Source organism: Eriocheir sinensis, chromosome 3 (genome assembly GCF_024679095.1).
Source record: "Eriocheir sinensis breed Jianghai 21 chromosome 3, ASM2467909v1, whole genome shotgun sequence".
NCBI lineage: Eukaryota > Metazoa > Arthropoda > Malacostraca > Decapoda > Varunidae > Eriocheir > Eriocheir sinensis.
In genome coordinates, this window is record NC_066511.1 from 15,548,788 (window position 1) to 15,570,942 (window position 22,155).

The following is a 22,155-nucleotide window of genomic DNA, read 5'->3' on the forward strand; positions in this document are numbered from 1 at the left end:
CTCATCCTGCCGGGTGACAGGCCAAGGTGGTATTCACTGAGTCATGAAGCCAAGGGTATTATTAAATAATTTTGTTAACTTAAGCAGCTTATTTAGTTTCCATATTTTCACTGGAAGGAGACTATATATTATAGCCATGACTGTGTAGCCCACACCTCTCACCCCGCCCCGCAGCTCACGGGCTGCAAGGGTTGGTAAACAAATAAGTAGTAGTACAACAGGGTATGCTTCAGACTTTGATTTACTAGCAACGTTAGTGCAGGACAGGCCGGAACAGCAGAAGCAGGCTGGAAACAACAAAACAATGATCGGAGCACACATGGCGGCCAGCTGCCAGACGCACGAGCTTGCAGATACGGCGTTCTGTTAGGTAGCTCCCTTCAATTATGGTGAATTTTGAAAAGAAGGTTAATGGATCGCCACACTAAGGAAAAATCCAACAAATCAGTCAGAATCTACTGGGGAAAGACATATTTAACTGTGTCCCCTGAAGTACTAAGCTCACCTGGCGGCAGCACGCAGGACAGGTAGCCGAGTAGCCGCGCCGTGGCCCGCTGGCGCTCACTCGCTCAGTCCTCAGTGAAGGCTTGATGAGTGCGGGTGTTGCGGCTCGGGTGGCAACGTTGTGTACTGGGAAACTTTGGAGACGATAAAGTTATTCTGAAATACATCTTTTGACGAAACCACCAGTCGTCTAGGGATACACTGTCATCAGGCGTCAACGCGTGGCTACCGCTGTCAACGTGCCACGGTAAGTTTGTGTGTGTGTATAAAGACATAGATGGATGGATTGATAGATAGGTAGTTAGATGGATAGAGAGATACGTAGGTAGTTAAATTGACAGATATGTAAGTAGATAGATGGATGAATGGATAGATACAGATACACACCTTAAGTATCCCGATCACAATGAGCATCTTATAATGTAAATATGCATCTTCGTATTTACGGGATGCAAATTTACAAGACTCCAGCGTTCCAGGACAGTGTGTTGTTATCGCCTGTGTATTGTATTATTATAACAACCGTGCGATACATGCTAGTTAAAGGCAGACCACCTGATATGCGATACAGTAGGTGAATTTTATAATACCTCTCTGCCTCATCGAATTTCCCATTACCGACAAGATAAAGATTTCTTGATATCAGTGCCCCAAAATTGGCTGGCCAGATGGCACCCACGTGACTACTTATGCACGTAACATGTGTTTTGGGGGTGAGTGGACGCCCAACCGATCCGATACACCTTTGTTCCTTCCAAAATAAATGTCTGCATCTTACCTGTGTAGTATTTGACAGGTTAATGCATCAACTTGAGAACCCGGGCATGGTCATTGTTCTGTAGCGTGACGGGAATGGAATACAAACATAATACAGTAGCCAGTGAGGTGATTTCAACCAGATGTATGTCATGCTGTTTACTGGTTGCCTCGCTCAGGGATTTGTCAAAACTACCACGCGCGTGAAATTAATTCGTATCTTCATCCCTTTTCATCCTTCCAAATCAGGATTATATAACATTCCCTACTGTATAATTGTTGCGTTTTCTTCAGTTTTCTTTGGATATTTGAGATCGATTCTTTGTAAGTCGTGCGGGAAACTCCAAAGGCTGTTGTTGATCTTGTTAATTTATATTTGAGGTAGTGATGATGGGTGGGTAAGGAGAGGGAAGAAGGGAAGGAGATGTCAGATCCGTAGCGAAGCGAGGCTATTATCCCTGTATATAAATGTTTCAGGTGACGAGCATTGTAATTAATCAGGGTGGTGAACTGTTTGAACGGGGATGAAGTTGTTGTCGTTGGATAGGGGGTGGAAAAAGAGGAACGAGGGGGAGGGGTGTCAGAGCCGTATAGCCTAGCAAGATTATTGTCCCCGTAAACATGTTGCAGATGACGAGCATTGTAATTAATCAGGGTGTTGAACTGTTTGAACGGGCATGAAGTGAAGTTGTCGTTGGATAGGGGGGGGGGGAGAATAACGAGGGGGAGGGGTGTCAGAGCCGTATAGCCTAGCAAGGTTATTATCCCAGTATATAAATGTTGCAGGTGACGAGCATTGTAATTAATCAGGGTGTTGAACTGTTTGAACGGGCATGAAGTGAAGTTGTCGTTGGATAGGGGGGGGGGGGAGAATAACGAGGGGGAGGGGTGTCAGAACCGTAGCGAAGCGAGGTTATTATCCCCGTGAACATGTTGCAGGTGACGAGCATTGTAATTAATAAGTGTGGTGGACTGCTCCCATTCTGTTTTCCTTTGTTGGAGTAGCGTTTAGCGGGCTTTTTTGGTCCCGTTTTTGTTTGTTTTTGCCGTTAAACATCCTCCCATGCTGTATAAATAAAATAAATGAACGGGCATAAGTTGTGTCCATCGTAGCACTCAGGCCTTGCACGGCGCCAGAGCAGATACAGTCCATGGCGGTGGTGTCGAGGCGTGTGCGCGGGCATTGGCTCCATACCCTCCCCTGCATGCCCGATGTGGAGGGGGGGGAAGGGAGTACGATGTGGGTGAAAAGAACTTTAGACTTATTGTACTGCGCCATTATACTTACCAAGGAAATATTGTGTCACGGCAAGACTTTTATTTTGTTTTCAGCCCTAAACTCATGGATATCTTAATGCTTTCAATATGGGAGTGTCTTCCGATTTTGACTCCTTCAACTACTCTTACTATTAACCATTTACAGGAGCAGTGACAGCTATTTTGTTGTTGTTGTTTGATCTTTATTTTCCCCTTGATTTGCCTCCTTTACTGTTAAAAAAAATGAAAGCCATATTTAACCTGTATAAATCGATTTCTGCGTGAGGAGGTGGGGAGTGGGAGGGGGGTTACATAGCCTAATCTGACGACCGGCCGCACGAAGCCTGCACCGAACTACAACGGACCATGTTAACGCTTTTCGAAATGTATATCAATCAGTTCGTAATGTAGAGCTTTCGAGTTGCCACTGCCAACCCATTAGTAAGTAAGTAAGTTATAGCTCTGAATGTGTTGTTTATTTTTTAGTTCGATAGTGTTAGTTTTAGATGTGGGAGGTTGACATTTGTGGACTTTATTCTTGATTTCTTTAGTTAGTTACAGAGAGAGAGAGAGGGGGGGGGGAAATGAAGGTTAATGAATTATAAAAACACTCATTTCAACGCACGTCAGCCCCCACACAGGCACAGGGTGGCTATTGAATTTCCAGCACGGGACAGTTATGTAGTTTCCGTGTAGAGAGGTGTTCGTATGCAAGGCTCGTGCGAAGATGCTAAACTCCTCTCATGATGGGCAGGATACTGTTTGTTATTCACATCCCTTTGGACTTGAATTATGGTGTCTGTCTCCTTTTTTGGGCCAGTTTGAAAGTCCAACACGGAGGGCCATATTCTTAATCATTTCAGCACTCAAGCACATATATTTGACACGGTTTCAGTAGGGTTTTGGGGCATTTCCAGAGGTAGTTTAATGGCCCTGGTGGTAGTTTGACCCTTGTTCTGTACCATGAGCCTAAAAGAAACACTAATGAGAACTCGACTGATCTCCTATTTTGGCCTTTGGATATAACTGATGTGAGAGGAGGAAGCGTCGTTAGAATATCAACCAGAGTCATCGTAAACGTCCAAACCAAACTATATTCTCCACAATGATTCGTTTATTTCTACTCAATACCAGATAGTAAAGAGATTTCCTGTGTGTTTTTTTATAGTTAACTTCTTTTTATATCAACGCCAAACACTATAGCCTGCAAGGAATATTCGTAGTAGTATTTTGTGTTTGGCTGGGGAGCTAACGAACTTACTGTGTGTGTGTGTGTGTGTGTTGCTATTCTACGTGGCCGTCAGACTCCCGTGCGGATTACGAACCCAGATACGTATACTCAAATTTCAAAGTCGAACATCAGACACTCCTCTCCCCTTCCCCTTCCTTCCTTCCCTTCCGCGGGTCACGTGTGCGTCGCTCGCCCCCCAGCCACCGAGCGCCCCGGAAGCCCCTAGGGGTCAGCTGCTGGTGGCCGGGGCAGAGGGAGGGGAGAGGAGGAAGCGTTGCTGTGGTTACCCGGATGTGGATGTAAACTGACTGCTTCGGGGGACTTTAGGGGGTCTTGGGGTAAACTTAATGTAAACTAACTGCGGTGGGAGACTTAGAGGGTCTTACGGTAAACTGGTCTTAGGGCAAACTTATAATGTAAACTGACAGCTGTGGGAGTCTTTAGAGAGTCTTAGGGTAACTGGTTTTAGAGTTTACTTAATGTAAACTGACAGCTGTGGGAAATTTTTGGGAGTCTTGCGGTAAACTGGTGTCGGGTAAACTGACTGATGTGGGAGAGTCTTGGAGAGCCTTAGGGTAAACTTAATCTAAACTGACTGGTGTGGGAGGATTGTGGGTTCTTGGGTAGCAGTTGAAATTAAAATGGACAGTAAATAAGTAGTTTTCAAAGCCACTAAGATGCCTTATACTAATCATCGTACTTTGATTTGATTACATTTGTATTGTTAAAGTGTACATATTAACAGTTACCGAGGATAAAACATGGAGGTATAAGTGATAAAAGCCCATCTTCCCCATTTGGTCCTCTAGGTAAAGAGGTATGATTTTTCCTGAGAGAGGCTTTAGTTTATCCTCACTATAAATGATGGAGATGAGCACCGAGGCCACGCGCACCTATAACATATGACCCTAACTTACCCTTACCTGTCAACAAAAACTAACATAACAAACTCGACATTTTTTCCTCAATTTTCACCTTCACCCGACCTCTGCCCATCAGAACGGCACATACACACAACAGCACACGCTACCTCCTCACAATAGGCAGTGCCGAATGCTGCATAACTTAAGGGCACACTATTATGCAGTATCCACGTTTGCCGGACTCCTCCTAATCCCACAACGCGGCCGTTCGTATCCATCTATCTATCGGGGCATCATGACACATTGACAAAGTGGCGCGGGAGGAGAGTCGAGGCCAGCGGGTGCCTGTCAGTTCGCTTCCAGGAGTCGTGGGTGGACGTGGAAGGACGGGCGTGGGTGAGCGTGTGGGCGCGTGTGGCGTGGGGCGTAGGGCAGGTGAAGGAGGACAGGAGAGAGGGATGGGTGGGGAGAATACGGACTGTTGTTGTTGTTAATGTCACCCCGTCGTCAGAGTGTTGGGGTGTTGTCAGGGTGTTGCAGTGTCGTCGTCAGGGTGTTGCAGTGTCGTCGTCAGGGTGTTGCAGAGCTTGTTTTATCGTGGCTGAATCGGGGCTATTGTTTGTCGAGAGAGAGAGAGAGAGAGAGAGAGAGAGAGAGAGAGAGAGAGAGAGAGAGAGAGAGAGAGAGAGAAGCAGCAGCCTTTAGTAGCAGTAGTAAGAGACATAACCACTAAAATTCGTTGCTATCTAGACTCGTCATTCCCATCACCATCGTCATATACGTCGCTTACAATCAGAACACAAACACAAAAACAGATCAGAATGGAGGAAAAAGAGAGAGGCGACACAGCACACCCAGCACACACCTACACCTACCCTACACCCTTGCGTTACACCCACCCACCCTAAGACCTGTCACGGGCGAATGCTTCTGCCTAGTGTTACTCCCCTCTGACCGAGCACAGCTGCCGCCCCACCCTCTCCGCCACCCCCACATAAATAGCTCTCCCTGTCGTACAAGAGAGCCGAGGAAGGGTACGCACTCGGGCCACACATCCTCGTGCACGGTCATGACGCTGCACATACGACCACATCATGATTTATTGAGCCGCTGCGTGCGTGAGGAAACTTTAACCCGGGTCGTGGTGGTGGTCGTGGCCTTTCATTTGTGTGTGTGTGTGAGGGCAGAAGCGGCGGCGGCGTGTGTGTCCCGCTGAGGCTGCCGAGTCGTGATGTTGAACTCAGAACGTGAAGAAATATGAAAACGATCACTATTATATGTCAGTTATGGTTAGTGTGTTTCGTTTTCTCAAGATTCTGCTCGGTTTTGCTCATTCTTTAAACGTAGTGATCATAAAGTGACCGATGATTTGGGGACAGTGCCAAGAGCCAAGAGAGTGTAAATTCCAGCTCAAAACAAGAATATCGAAATTCTTTAATCTATGCCAATAATGGTTAGTAGATATCACCTCAAGAGTTTGCTCATTCTCTTATCGTAACGTTCATGCAATACCCGATAATTTTGGGCCAACGGTACATATCATGCGTATACTCAATCATTCACCGTAAACGAACACATAAATGAATTAATGCGGAGTATGTAGAGGAAGCCGTTAAACCGATGAAGTACAGATTGCTTTGTATATCTTTAGATTGATGGCTGGCTGACTTCATCTCTTTGCCTGACCAGAATTTCTCATCAGCTGCCTCGTCGTCACTCAGTCAAGCGGGCAGCACCAGGGGTCACATTCTTAAACACTTCGGCACCCCACCCCAGCATACTACACACTTGACAAGACTTTCGTAGGAGTTATGGGCATTTCCAGGGGTAGGTAGTTTTATGACCCTGGTGGTAGTTTGACTCTTCTTCTGTACCTCCATGAATCTATAAAAAAGAAAAAAAACGCTCATGAGAACCCAATTGATCTCTTTTCTGGCCTTTGGAAATAGTTGATGTGAGAGGTGTAAGCGTCTGACAACACCGACATGAGCACTTGATAATTATTATAGCACGCCAGCGTTATCAAAATTATCGTACTCGGAGCATTGCCTTTATTCGTTTCATACCCCAAACTGTCGTACCTACACAACTAACGATACTCAGTTAGCAAAATTATAATAAAAACCTAATTGATGTTTTCCTGCGATAGTCATGGGTCAGAAACTAGAAAATACAAAACGCTGAGTAAGATAATCACCTAACATTGTCATACGTCACCGAATCGGGACACAGAGACGAACAGACCAGCAGGAAGAGGAATGAGGAGGAGAGTAGGCTGCACAGTACGCATATACGCAGTTACTCACCGTCAGCAACCACATAAATGAATATATTGACGAGAGATGTGATAAGCATGCACTCGAATTGGCGAAGATCGGAATGCATTGTTCTTAGTCTACGCGCTTCCTTGCTATGGTGTATCTTGGCTGACCAGTCGCTTTCCTGAGTTGCTTAGTCAGTCAGGTGGACATAGTGAAGGGTTAGGGGAGGAGGAGGAGGTGAAAGGGAAGAAGGGAGGCGAGATAGGAAAATGAGGAGGAGGGAAAGGAAGAAAGGAAAGGTATAGTGTGAGAAAGGGAAAACAAGGACATAGGGAAGAAGAAGTACATGACCAAAAGAAAATGGAGACAGGAAAAGAGTAAGAGGGGAGAGAAGGAGAATAAGTGATAGAAAAACGAATGGAAAACGAAAATGGGAATAAGAGAGAAAGAAAGAAAGGAAAGAAGTGAGAGAAGGCAAAGGAGGAGGAGGAGGAGGAGAGGAACAAACAGCCATATAGAAGGGCAAGAAGTGGAGGCGAAGAAGAGACAGACAGACAGACAGACAGAAATCACATACAGAAGGAGTAAGAGGGCAAGTAAGGAAGAATTGACAGGAAAACGTGTGTGTGTGTGTGTGTGTGTGTGTGTGTGTGTGTGTGTGTGTGTGTGTGATGGCAACAGGGGAGCGATTTGTCATGCAGCATACAAGGAGGAATCTGCCTGTATCTGTCTGTTCGTATCTCCGCTATTTGTCAAGATGGAGAGCGTATATCTTGTAAGAGGCCATGATTTGTCAAGGTGCATGCGTGTGATTTCTGTCCGTCGGTTTGTCTGCCTACCTGTCTGTCTGTCTGTGTGTCTCTCCTTCCCCCTTCGCCTCTTTTGCCCTTCTGTTCGACTGTCTGTTTGGTTCGTCTCCTATTCCATTTGCATGTGATTTTTGTGTGTCTGTCTTTCCCCCCCCCCCCTCCCCCCTCCGTCTTTTACCCTTCTATCTGGCTATCTCATCCTCTTCTACTCCTCTTTCCTCTCTCTTACTCCATTTCTTATCATGTTTTCCCTTTTAAACCCATCTTCGTTTTCCTCTCCCTTTTTTTTACCTATTCTCCTTCTCTCTCTTCTTACCCTTTTCCTTTCTCCAGTTTCTCTTGATCATGTCCCTCTCCTTCCCTTGTCCTCCTTCTCTTCTTCCTTTTCTTTCTCACACTATACCTCCCCCAAACTTATCCCTTTCATTTTTTCCTCTCGCTTCCCTTCCCTTCCTTTTCATTCTTTCCCTCCCCATCACCTTCCTCTCTCGCCTCCCTTCTTCCCTCCCTCCTCCTCCTCCTTCAAACCTTCACTATGCAACGCATCCAAAGTTGGTGAGCCTCGCGTTGTTGAGCTCTCTGCGTCGCGTACCCTCACACACACACACACACACACACACACACTTCCATCAGCACCACCACCACCGCCAGTCAGCGTGGACGGTGATGTGATGGGCCGGGACGAGGAGCAGGAAAACAGGTCTTGGCGGACTTTTAAATGGCTCGCAAACCAGAACAGCCGGGTCGCCGAGGGTTGCTCCTGCGGCGGCCTTGGTGACTGAGGAGGACTATCACGTGGAGGGAGAGAGAGAGAGAGAGAGAGGGGCGGGGTGAGCGCTTGGAGAAGGGAGGAGGAGGAGGAGGGTGATCGGGAACGGGGAGGAGGGGGCATTCGGGAAGGGAGGAGGAGGAATGTTACGGAAAGGAGAAGGAGGGGGGCGTAAGGAAAAGAGGAGGGGGGTGTTCAGGAAGGAGAAGGAGGGAGGGGTCGTTCGGGAAGGGAGAAGGAGGAGGAGGGGCCGTTCGGGAAGGGAGAAGGAGGAGGAAGGGGTCGTTCGGGAAGGGAGGAGGAGGAGGGGGTCGTTCGGGAAGGGAGAAGGAGGAGGAGGGGGTCGTTCAGGAAGGGAGAAGGAGGAGGAGGGGTCGTTCAGGAAGGGAGAGGAGGAGGAGGGGTCGTTCGGGAAGGGAGAAGGAGGGGAAGGGAGGAGGAGGAGGAGGGGGTCGTTCAGGAAGGGAGGAGGAGGAAGGGGGTCGTTCGGGAAGGGAGAAGGAGGGAAGGGAGAAGGAGGAAGGGGTCGTTCAGGAAGGGAGAAGGAGGAGGGGGTCGTTCGGGAAGGGAGGAGGAGGGGGCCGTTCGGGAAGGGAGGAGGGGGTCGTTCGGGAAGGGAGAAGGTTGAGGAGGGGGTTGTTCGGGAAGGGAGAAGAAGGAGGAGGGGGTCGTTCGGGAAGGGAGGAGGAGGTCGTTCGGGAAGGGAGGAGGGGGTCGTTCGGGAAAGAAGGAGGAGGAGGGGGTCGTTCAGGAAGGGAGGAGGAGGAGGAGGGGTCGTTTAGGAAAGGAGGAGGAGGAGGAGGGGGTCGTTCAGGAAGGGAGGAGGAGGAGGAGCGTTCGAGAAAGGAGGACGAGGGGGGGGGGCATTCGGGAAGGGAGGAGGAGGGAGAGAGGGGCGTTCAGGGAGGGAGGAGGAGGGAGGGCCAGACATAAAACCTCATCTATAAATAGGAGTTTAAACCCCTTTATGACCACCATCCTGTCTTGACAAGGAGAGGTCATCGTCGCTCTTCTCCTCTGCTCCGTTTCATCACCATGGTCAACGCTGCGTCACTTCTTTATACGACGTTTGATTAGTTATGTTCATTTTTCATATTGTCAGCCTTGTGAGACGTGTGTGCAGCTTTGGGGTAAACTTAAGATAAAAGTTCAGCCTGCTCAGACCCGTTTTCTCTAACATTTCGGGGCCTACACACCCACATATGGTTAGGCTTTCGTAGAGGTTGTTGTGAGGGGTTCCATGCGTAGTCTTATGAACCCAGTGATAGTTTGACAAGTCTTCTGCACCATGAACATGAAGAACACTCGTGGGAACTAGACTAGCCTTCTCTATGGCCTTTGGAAAGAGTTTGTGAGGGCCGAAACCGTCTGAGAATACGAGACTCACTGAGAATTCACAATCGAGGAAGGACTGGCGTGGTGCCTATAAACCTGAGTGAGACGAGTGTGGTTGGCCTTGGTTGGTGTCCTGTAGCCCAGCAGCACCCGGCACCGTCCATCTCCAAGTTACTGTGAATGCTTATATACTCGTGTGGTGGTGCTGAAGACTGGTCCCCTTACTCGAACAGACAAGATGGTAATGCCTGTATCCTAAGTGCTGCAGAATCTACCCAAAAACCTTCCTTAGCTTGAATGAATGCGACTGGTAGATAGAAATAAAATCGCTTACCGTATGACCGAAGAAAAGGAAAGCGAGAGTGAAAGCAAGAGAGAGCGAACATAGCTGCGATAAAAAAAAAAAACGACAATCGGTAAAAAGAAAATAAAAGAGCATCGAGAACCACACAATTAACGAAATGGAAAGCGCGAGTGAAAACCAGAGAGAGAGAGAGAGAGAGAGAGAGAGAGAGACCGAACATTATTTTCTCCTATAAATAACAAACGACGACATGTTTTCACCCACTTCCATGCAGTTAGAGGTGGCGCTTGAGGTGGTAAGGAGGAGAAACAGAAACAAACAAAAGTGGACAATAGAGGCAGTGGTGTTGGCCGAGGGAGAGGGGGCAAGATGGAGGAGGAGGAGTAGACGGAGGAGGAGGAGGGAGCCATAGAGAACCATTAGTGGAGTGGCGCTTTGACCCGTGGCAGCTGTTGACAGATAACACGCAGCGAGGAGAAGCGTCTTGCCTTGTCCGACACCCCTAGCATGGTCAGCCTCACTCCGACCGCCCTCCGTGTGTGTCCATTGTGTGTGTGTGCGGGGGTACGGGGGTAGGGGCGGTAGGTGTGTGTGTGTGTGTGTGTGTGTGTGTGTGTGTGTGTGTGATTGATCCTGTAGCTACTCTGGTCCAAATTAGGTGGTGGTCTGTTTTTAATCGAGGACAGAGAGAGAGAGAGAGAGAGCAATATCCTCATCAAGGTAACGAGTTTAGTTTTATTGTCATCTTCCTGTGTTACGTGTGAGTCCGCCCTCCTCAGAGTGGTTACCTCCCCTCCCCCTCCCCTCCTGCACCTACACACACACACACACACACACACACACACAGGTCAGACACTATTATTTGCCTAAAATTAAAATCGAAAAATAAAATACGCGCTTTTACTCTTTCATTTATTTCGATCTTTTATTTATCTATTTATTTATTTACCTTTGCATCTGTGTGTGTGTGTGTGTGTGTGTGTGTGTGTGTGTGTGTGTGTGTGTGTGTGTGTGTGTGTGTGTGTGTGTGTGTGTGTGGAGGAAGAGTCTTTAAATTTTTCCTCTTTCCTTTCCTCCTCCCTCACACACACACACACACACACTCGATAAGAAACACTGAAAAATAAAAATAAAATAAAAGCTATCGACTTCTTGCCCGTAGAGAAAGGGAAGGTATATGTAATGGTGTGTGTGTACAGTTGGCGGCCCTCAAGAACAGATGTAGGGCGGGGCGGACAGGGCGGGACGCGGCTGGTTGGCTGTATGGGTGATGAGAGATGTGGAACAGTAGTAGATAGGCCTATTGTACGTAACTTAGCCAGGTGTCGATGAAGTTCTTTTGCTCTTGTTATTATTATTATTAGTGTTATTATTGTTTTTATTATTGTTGTTCTGGTTACCGTAGTTATCATTATCTTCCTCATTCTTATTTCGTCCTCCTCTTTTATTGGTTTCTCCTTTCTTCTGTTTTCTTGTTTTCTTCTTTGTTCTTCATTATCGTTCTCATACCTCTTTTTGTTCCCCTCCTTTATTGTCTTCCTTTCTTTTTATTCTTCTTTATTCTTTATTGTTCTTCCTTTCTTTTGTTTCATCTTTTCTTTTTCTTTCTACTCCTCCGCATCATCATCATCATTTCTCTCCGTCCTCCGCTATTGTTTTGGTCTTTCCTCTTTTTTTCTATATTCTTCGTTATTCTTTATCTATTCTTTATTGTTCTTTCTTTCTTCTTGTCCACCTCATAATCATCATCATTATCGAGCAACGACATCAACGTACGTAGACCATCAATCTAAGGAGCTGTTACCTGGCTGCCCGACCCACATAATATGGTGATGGAGGGCCCAGGGCAGACATTACATCAAGGGGAACAAAATTAGGCCGGCCTGGCGAGAGGGAGGATGGGGGGGGGGAGGGGCACCGCGTTTGGTGTCCTGCCGGGTGGGAGCACTCCTTACCCCCTCATCCCCCCCATAATCCAACATTATTCCCCCCCCCCCCCCCCCGCCCCTCTCATTTCCTTTCTTCCCCTTCATAAGAATACCACACTCCCCGCCAGCCAGCAGCCACTATCCTCATTCCCTCCCGTAGACCTACCGGAAACTTCTCCTTACCTGCCTGTGCCTAAGTTTTGATCACAACCTATATATGATTGATCTCTCCTCCTCCTCCTCCTCCTCCTCCTCCTCCTCCTCCTCCTTATTTCAACCGAAGTCCAATATCAGAGTTCCTTTCTTCTTGAGCCTGAAAATTTTTATCTCAACCCCTAAATGATCCTTCCTCCTTCTCCTCTTCCTCCTCCTTCGTAAGACTTCCCCAGACCCCCCAATCACTGCTCCTATCCCACTCTAAGTCTAACTGAAGTCCTATAGCAAGAGTCCCTTCCTGCCTAGATCTGAAAGTTTTGATCACAACCCCAAAATCAGTGATCTCTTTTCTTTCTCCTTCGTCAGACATTCCTACCCACTGCTCTTATATCTCTCCTATAGTCCAGTTGATATCATTTAGCTGAGTTCCCTTCCTACCTGGGGCGGTATTCTCAGACGCTTCCACCTCGCACATTAACTATTTTCAAAGGTCAAAATGGAGATTAATCGGGCTTTCATGAGGATTTTTTCACATTCATGGTACAGAAGAAGAGTTAAACAACCACCAGGGCCATTAAACTACCCCTGAAAATGCCCGAAACGCCTGCCGAAAGGTTTGAGAATACGGGTCCTGGGCCTGAAAAAAGTTTGATCACAGCCCCAAAATGATCCCACCTTCATAACACCTCCCAACACCCCCATCACTACCACGAACGATCTCCATCATCATCCACAACAAACCTTCCTCACCATCATCAGCATCACCACTGTATCATCACACTAACTAACCTCCACCACCACCACGAATTCCCATAGAAAAATCCCTTCCTGCTCGGGCCTGAAAACTCTATCCTATCGCAGACCCTAAATATTCCTCGTGTGTGTGGCCACGAGGTGAGGCGAGTGTCCCAGGTAGCCCAGGTAGCCCCAGGTAGCCAGTAGCACCCACCACGCGGCCGGTCACCAGCGCGCCGGGCAGGATGGATTGTTGGACGGCCTGCCTCGCCTTCCTACCCGCCTCCCTTCCTCCCTGCCTGCCTGCCTACCTGCCTGCCTGCCATCTGTTCCCCGCCTCGCCCCACGTGCCACCCTCCTCTTATTGCTGATTTTATGTTTCCTGTATCGCAAATATCAAGGAATATTGTTTGCTTATGCTTCCGCTATGAATGTTTTATGGAGGAAATTCGTCATCGCGCACAGTGAGAGGCAGTGAAAGCGAGGAGGTGATAAAAACCTGATAAACTTTCAGTGCTCAATTCAGTCAGAGTTTTATTGTATCAGTGGAATAGGACACAGAAGGAACGAGGCGAGTTTTTTATTACAATTCATTTATTTATTTGATTTTCTTTTTAGTTGTGTGTGTGTCGCTGTGATAAGGCAATGATGATCCACCGACATGAGTTTAAGAATAGTGGACCAAGATTTTTGATTCGGTATTATGGAGTGTTAAGACGATCACAGGCAGCCTTTTTTGGTGTAGGTATAGAAAGAAAGATGAAAGACCAAAACAATAGAGGAGGACGAAGAGGAATGATGATTATAGGTAGGTATGCAGGTATAGGTAGATAGATAAGCATGTAAGCAAATAGACTTTTACTATTGCTTCCAGGTTGTTTAAAGAAAGATAGATGGTAATAAGCAAGTATATGGGCATAAATTAGTGATGATGGATGATTCGATAATATTTAGTGTGTTGAATGTTGTTATTATTATTATTATTATTATTATTATTATTATTATTATTATTATTATTATTATTATTATTATTATCATCATCAACTGAAGCAATATATAGAGCCAGAAGAGCAGTACGTACGATTCTTTCCTTTTTATCTCTTTTACCTCTTTTTTTTTTTTTTTACAACCCCTAAACGATCCCCCGTTCTCCTCCTCCTTCGTAAGACCTTCCCACACCCCATCATTGCCCCAACCCAAAGAAATAAGGACAAAGGGAACAAAGTAGAAGACAGACAAAATAGAATAACCCAAATCTGGCAGAGTGAGGAAATCAAGCAACCTAAAAAAAATCAATGCAACAGCCATAACAAAACACTTAACACATGCACTTCCAAACGAAAACAAAGTAAACCGAATAGTATAAGAGACCAAGACGGGAGACCACACAGAGAGACCATTCACGGACGACGAACAGGTTAGGTGTGTGTGAGTCTGTGTGTGTGTGCAGGTAATTAAAATAGATACCCAATTAGTGTCTGCATAGGTGTGTGTGTGTGTGTGTGTGTGTGTGTGTGTGTGTGTGTGTGTGTGTGTGTGTGTGTGTAACCACGCGGAGAGATAAACAAACAGGATAAACACGAGCCAGATAACTAAGAGAACCAGATGGCGGCACGTTTCGAGAGGACCAGATTAGGTGATGCTGCTGGTCTGGGTTTTGGCGGGGAAATTGGGAGAGGGAGAGAGCCACGAGGAGGAGGAGGAGGGGGAAGAAAGCCCGCGTGTCCCACTGTGTCCCTTTCATGGTCCCTTTACACCCCACCACCCCTTCCCCTTCCTTCCCTTCCATCCCCCTCCCTCCTGGCCCTCCCCTCCATGGCTCCTGTTCGCTCCTGCTCCTCAATCCTCACCAAGACGCACAATACTCAGCCGTTAGCGTCTCCCTCCTTCCCACCCTCCCTCTCTTGCCCTTCCTCCCTCCATCGGCCCGTCCCTCCCTGCGTATACTTTCCTTTGCCGCCACACACACGCACACACACACACACGCCCGGCACAACCTTCTCCAGCTGCTGTTTAGGCACGCGGCTCGTCTGTCTTTCGTCTTCCTCACGGCTGCGATTCCTCACACTTGATATATACCTGTTTTATTACGCAGTGCTCATTAAATCTACCTCATTACTTTAAACATTCGACGGTGAGGAAGACAGAGATCAAGGGATGAGCGAACACTATAAAAAGATATGCCCTCAAATTTAAGCAGATCTAAAAAGAATGAATGATCAGATTGTATTCCTTTGGGGTCTCTCGATGTAGTTTGTGTTACGTCTCTCTTCTCTCTTGATTCCTTTTGTTTCGGCGACTTTACGAACATGTATAAGAAGAACATTAGAAGAGAACGCAGTTATTGTCCCCTCTTGAGCAAGGGGGATTGGGGGTGTGGTGTGTGAAGGTCCCAGCAGTACCCAGAAAGCTTTGTGTGTGAATGTGTGTATGCAGGGGGTCAGTATCACAGTAGATCGGCTTGACTCAGGGAAGGCAATGTGTAGTGTGGCAGTTTTTTTCTTCTTTTTTTGTAGGAAAGGAGGCAGCTCAAGGGCGCAAAAAATAAGAGGAAACCATAAAAAAAGCCCAGTAGTGACGTTTTCTGGTGCCTGTCAGCTCGAGGACGTTAGTAGAGCAGTGGAGCTATAACTTGAGCGTCACTATACACGTTACGCATGTATATGTATTCTATCACGAATGTGTGTCGTATAAGGACAAGTTATTTAATATCTACCGAGCGATATATAACCAGTAAAGAAATCAACTCGAAGGCAAAAAAATGAATAAAACGAAAAAGCCCTCTAACACTGCTTCTATAAAAGTTATTAGAGAAGAGTGGTCAAAGGAGAGGTCAATTTCGGGATTAATGTAAGGGAATCGACGTAAACATCTTCATAGGCGAGGTATTTTCAGGGTTAGGTCTTGTACTATTGTTAAGGTCGGTTGTGCTTTATATGTCATTAATTGCTGGGGGAAAAAACTCTTAGGAATGTTTTCTTTTTCACGTGGAGGAGAGGCGGGAGTGACCTTAGTTTGCCTGCCTTGATACTGAAACCTTAAACCAATCAGCGAAGAAATAACATGACAGCCACACACTTAATTAAATAACAGCAGTACTATATGACGTGACGCCCCTCAGCAGATGATACTAAAAAATAATATATACCATAGACTTCACAACTAGTTGACGGGAAATCTCTTCAGTCTTGGCGCGCTGGCTTCGCGTAAGGGGCCGATTGTTATGGCGACTTTCACTGCGACAACTCAAACACACGCTGCGTTCTTACTCCGAATTTAAGTGGAAACAGGACGAAATCTTCAAGTTTTAGTGCATACAAGCAGGCAGGTAGAGTGATTTGGTCGAGGATTCAAGGTAACTTATATAAAATAGCACCATGCGTGCACTTTGAAAACGTTGTGTAAAAAATGGCAAATTTGCGTAACTTTAGGTTGAAATCTTTACGTAAAATGAATGATAACTGTAGGATAGTGAAGTCCACAGTTTTACGTATTAGGAAACAAGAAATGTACGTTTAGTTAGTGCCTACATGGCAAGCAGCTCAGTCCCAGTTTCCGTCGCTAACTCGCCTCACGCACGCAGTCAGGGCACTTCCCTCTGTAAAGGATTATCGCTGTCTGCTTCTGTTTACTCTCCAGCAAAGGACCTACAGTTATTCATCGTCTCTGTACCTTCCCCACAACTGCAAGGATCCAGAGGACGATACAAGAAGACACAGAAGGCAGTGGATCGAGTGGAAGTGACGGAGGAGACACAAGATATGAGGACGCCGCGACCCCGTGGAGTAAACTGTGGAGGAGCCGTACTACGCCATCAGTGCAGTGACTCAGTGTTGTGTGCAGTGCAGTGGTGTGTTTAGTGCAGTGGTAGTGAGGGGCTGTTCACCGTCCCTACGGGGAGTATGTGCATGGGGAAGGCCAACTCTGACCCGACTGAGCATTCTTTCGGCAAGCGCCGCACCATGTGGCGCCAACCACTGGACGAGCGTGCAGAACTTCATGGTGAGCAACAGGTTGGCCCAGCGCCTGCATTTGCTGAAGCTCGTCGGGTTCTTCCCGGGGACGTGCAGGCCGACCTGGACCGGGCAGAGGAGAAGGAGGACGACGAGGTGATCTTGGCCCAGCTTGCCAGGGAGCTGGCCGACGACCAGCCGGACCCGCCGACGGACGAGTTGCTCCTCGCCGCGGTCGGCACTACGCCGGCTACCTGGCCAGGAAGGTCCAGTCCAACTCCTCTGTTGCCGAGTTATGCAAGCAGGAGGAGATGAAGATTACCGTGGAGCTCGAGAGCTGCGACCCGCCCTCTGAGATGTTCGACGCCATTGTCGAGCTGGTCCACAGGGGATAGCTCGAGACGGGGGCGGTCCCTGAGGCGGCCATCTCCCAATGGCCCACATGGCGTCCTTGGATGTCGCTGTGGGACTCCCTGATGCAGGGAGGACAAGAAGGAGCGCAGGTTGAGGTTCCTCTCCCTTGCCATGCGCCACAGGGACGGGTTCAGGCACCTCCTGGAGTTCCTGGCGGCCTCAGACCCGACCTTGCAGGGGTACAGGTGCCAGGAGGGGCACAACCTGGCCAACACCATCTTGCCGCACATCAGCAGGTCCCTCTTCAACTGTTTCGGTGCTAATTTCTCCACGGACGTGACCTCAGAAGCGAGGAAGAACAAGGCCTTGAAGCAGCCGACCGGCAGGAAGAGGAGCAGTATCGAGGAGGGCAGGAAGGAGACGGCGAGGAACAGGGACGTGTACAAGTCCAGGAAACTGACCGGGGCCCACAAGTCATGGGCCAAAAGGCTAAAGTGATTGTTCAGGGACGAGGCCAGATAGCCGGCAAGACGTGCTGCGGCAATAGTGACATCGAATTCAACCAAAATAAGTTGTGATTGTATATAGAAAAATGAATATTTTGCTTTTGTTGAGTAAAATTAAGATGTTTCTGCATGCTTTCCTCAAGTATTAAGTTTCTAATGTGAAAATTAAGTGATTTATTAGATGTTAAAAACTTACGTAAAAAATTGCACTAAATAAAAAAAAAAATAAGTAGCTATTTCGGGCAAAAACTTATAAGATATGCTAAATATCGCTATTGATTCTGAAAATATAAGTGATTATCTCTGCATTTGGTGATGTTTGTGCATCTAGCGTAAAATCTGAGGGTTTTATAGCCTTTTTAAGTTTTGTTATACTTATATAAAAAACAATTAATCGGGATTTTATTAGGGAACGACTTTGAATTTTTTGATACCGCTGCTCATGGAGACTCATATATGCCTAAGGGAGGTGCCTGTTTTAGTTTCAGGTCGCTAGCTGCTTTGGTTTTGAAAATATTTAGATTTTAAATTTTTGAAAATCGGCCCCCTGCGAATCGGCCCCGCGCCCCGTTTCCCGTCAAGAGATTGTGAAGTCTATGTATATACCTTGATTTGACACAACCCGCCTATCGTCGTAACAATAATAAAAAAATGATATATACTTTGATTTGATACAACCCGCCTATATCGTCGTCTCTGCAATGATTTTAGTGTAATATTTTCAGAAACTCGTAACGTCTTCCCTCGCTGCTTTATCTCACTCACCGTAACACAAATAACAATCAACTCACAGCTCGAATAAACACTCAAGGATCTGAAAATATTTGGTCCCATTTGCACTCCGCGTCTACATTCTGCGGGTGTGTGGAAGACGTGCTCCACTTGTGTTTGTCTTCCTCTAAAGTAGTGGAGGAACGAAGACTGTGAGGGCGGCGATGCGTGTGGTGTGTGGAGCCGGAGAGGAGGAAGAAGGAGGAGGAGGGAGGTGACTCAGATGAATACTTTGCAACGGCTTCGAACTTTAAGAAATAACACCCCCGGCGAATGGTTGTGGATATAAAAAAAGGGAAGAAAGAGGGAGCGGAGGAAGGAATACCACGAAGCCAAAAGACCGTACAGCTGTGTGTGTGTGTGTGTGTGTGTGTGTGTGTGTGTACGTTACGTGAGCCCTACCTCGCTGACTTCCGGTGCTCCAAAATTCGGTTCCTCGCTCTGGGTGTCGCCGGGTTGAGAGAGAGAGAGAGAGAGAGAGAGAGAGAGAGAGAGAGAGAGAGAGAGAGAGAGAATAACAACAACAAAAAAGAAAAGGAGAAAGCAACAGGAGCAATAAATAAGAAGGAAAAGTTAATGAAGACAAGAAAAAAGATGCAAACAGAGAGAGAGAGAGAGAGAGAGAGAGAGAGAGAGAGAGAGAGAGAGAGAGAGAGAGAAGCTTAGCGGGAGGACCTTAAGATAAAGCTGCGCGTGGCCTCGGTGCTCATCTCCGTCACACTGGCCCTTGAATTTAGGTTTTTGAGGTAAATATTAGCTTCCCTTACCTGTTTTACTTTTTTTATTCACTTCAAGACAAGGCAGACACCCAATAAAGCAATTAATACCAGTTGATAAATACCTTGCATAATATTTACATGAAAGTTGAATAGCAAAATAGTTATGATAAAAAATGATTAATAAAAAAAGGTGAGGGTGGAGTGGTAAAAGTGACGGGCAGTGCCGGCGGTCAGTCGTGTGAAAGTAGCTTGTTCGTTCACTTTCCGTACTGGTTTGATATTTCTTTTTTTTTTTTTTCACCGCGGGTAATGTTATATATAGTGTTCTAGATTGTTGATATTATTTTTTTGATGATTTTTTTCCGTGTGTGTGTGTGTGTGTGTGTGTGTGTGTACGTGACCTTATGCAGACGATGTAGTTTGTGACAGACAGATAGACAGACAGACATAATAATAATAGTTTCGTTTTTCCTCACCTGGGGGACACACACACACACACACACACACACACACACACACACACACACACACACACACACACACACACACACACACACACACACACACACGTCCTTGAATCATTCTCTTGGCCCAGTTATTGAAGTGAGGCACAGCACAGCAGGCAACCGGCGAGCCTTCCTATCACAGGTGTGGTGACTCACGGCCTGGTGGTGGTGGTGGTGACGATGACTGAGAAGATCGGGAAGGTTACTCTTGTGGTGGTGGAAGGGCGGATGGGTGGAGATGGAAGGTTACTGGTGGTGGTGGTGGTTACGGTAGATAAAGGGTGTGAAGGAAGGTTAACTCTCATAATGGAGGTAATGGGGAGGAGGAGGAGGAGGAGATTGGTGGTAATGAAAGGAGGAAGGAAAGTTCAGGAGATGTACTCATGATGGTGGTGGTGGAAGAAGATGATTATCGCAGAGTCGTTGGCGGTCGTGGTTGAAAAAGGAAGGCTGTTGTTGACGATGGTGGTGGTGAAGGGGGGGAAGGCTGGTGGTGGTGGTGGTGGTGGTGGGGAAGAAAAAGAAGGAAGGCTGTTGGTGGTGCTGGTAGTGGAGTTGAGGAAGGAAGGATGTTGGTGGTGTTGAAGGAAAGGAAGGCTGTTGATGGTGCTGGTAGTGGAGTTGAGGAAGGAAGGATGTTGGTGGTGCTGGTAGTGGAGTTGAGGAAGGAAGGATGGTGGTGGTGTTGAAGGAAAGGAAGGCTGTTGGTGGTGCTGGTAGTGGAGTTGAGGAAGGAAGGATGTTGGTGGTGTTGAAGGAAGGGAAGGCTGTTGATGGTGGTTGATGTTGATGGCTGATTGATAGTTGGTGGTGATGGAGTTGAAGAAAGGATGGTGGTGTTGAAGAAGAAAGAAGGCTGTTGTTGTTGGTGGTGGTGATTTTGAAGAAAGAGGAGGAGGAAGAGTTAGAAGACGACTGATTGTAGTGGAGAAAGAGAAGAAGGAGATTGAAGACTGTGTGATTTTGGTGATATAAATGATTGAGGAGGAGGAGGAGGAGGAAGACAATTGGTTGACTGATTTTTTTTTTTTTTTCGGGACAGAGAGGTAGCGACTGGTAGGTAGTTCACAGTGGTGGTGGTGGTGATGATGATGGTGAAGAAGGTTAGTTGTGGATTATGGAGGTCGTTCGCAGCGTAAAGTTAATGGGATGCTCTTTAGTCACGCCTAAGAGAGAGAGAGAGAGGGAGAGGGAGTGTGTGAGAGTGTGAGTGTGAGTGTGTGTGTGTGTGTGTGTGCGCGCTTTGTTGTGTGAAGTAGAGGAGGAGGTTGGTGGTTGGTGACTCACTCTTCCTTTCTTGCCTTCCCGTCATGCAAACACGCTTGGCGGCGCAACACTTTCCCACCTCCATGCGAGGCACCCAAAAAAAGGAATATATAACCCTGTTTTTCACTTTCCTGCAAATATTCGTCGCTCTAACCTCCGTGCCCTTCATCCTCCCCTCCCTCCGTCCCTGCTCCGTTTCCTTTGTCATTCCCTCTCCACCCCCTCCCTCTCTCTCCCTCTCTACCTCCTTTACCTGTCCGTCATTTTCTACAACTCCTTCCCTCCCAGTCTTTCTTTCTCTCTACTTCAACGCCCTTCCTTCTCCTCCATTCCCGCTCCTCCACCCTCTTTCTTCTCCCTCCTCCCTTCCTTCGTTCCGGCTTCATCTCCCTCCTCTTTCATGTAGTCTCTCTATACACCTTCTTTCCCATGCATCCAAGGCCGTCTTTCTACCTTAACGCTCTCCCATCCCTCCTGTCATACGTCTTGGACACTGTTTTGTCACCCTAGAACATTCATTTACTTTGTCTTTTTTATTTTTACAGACATACTAGTATTCGTATTCTTCGCATGCTATGTTTTGCCACAACCCCGTAACGTTGATTTACTCTGGGACATTTTTGTTCTTTACACATATACTGGAAAATGAGTGCAGAGAGAATGGTAAAGAAAATGGTCCAAATATATATATGGACTCTTCATATTTTTCGTATATTGTCTTTTCTCACCCCACAACATGCCTTTACTCTGGGACATTAGTATTTTTCCTACATATAGACTAAAAGAATTGCGTGCAGAGAGGGCGGTAAAAAAAAGCGATGTCCAAAAAGTGTGAGGAATGCAAAGTACTTCCTCGCCGCCGCCGCCTCGCTGGCTGGCCGCGACCGTCTTGGATGAAGGTGATGTACGTTGACGTGTCCCGCGCCTCGACGTGTTTCGCAGGACGTGAGGGAGCGCTGGCCAGGCCGGTTTAAAAGGGAGAGACTGTCTAAATTTAAATAATCTGTTTACAGCATTGCGAAGGCGTGCACAATGGGGCCGACCACATAAAGCTGCCGGTGCGTGTTAGAGCGCCAGCCACGGGTATTAGATATGCTAATTTTATATACTCTGTTTGCACAACACTGCCGCGACGTCTGCAGTCCTCGTGAGTGATGGCTGTTATTTTTAGC

At 47.0% G+C, this 22,155-nt stretch overlaps 1 protein-coding gene across 1 annotated transcript in view; it reads left to right on the plus strand.

The window, feature by feature from the left end:
• Nucleotides 1-518: 518 nt before the first annotated feature.
• Nucleotides 519-22,155, plus strand: part of LOC127005681 (uncharacterized) — an 82,293-nt gene continuing 60,656 nt past the window's right edge. The window contains exon 1 of the mRNA XM_050874779.1: nucleotides 519-751. The gene's annotated coding sequence lies outside the window, so the exon portion shown is untranslated. The remainder of the gene's footprint in view (nucleotides 752-22,155) is intronic.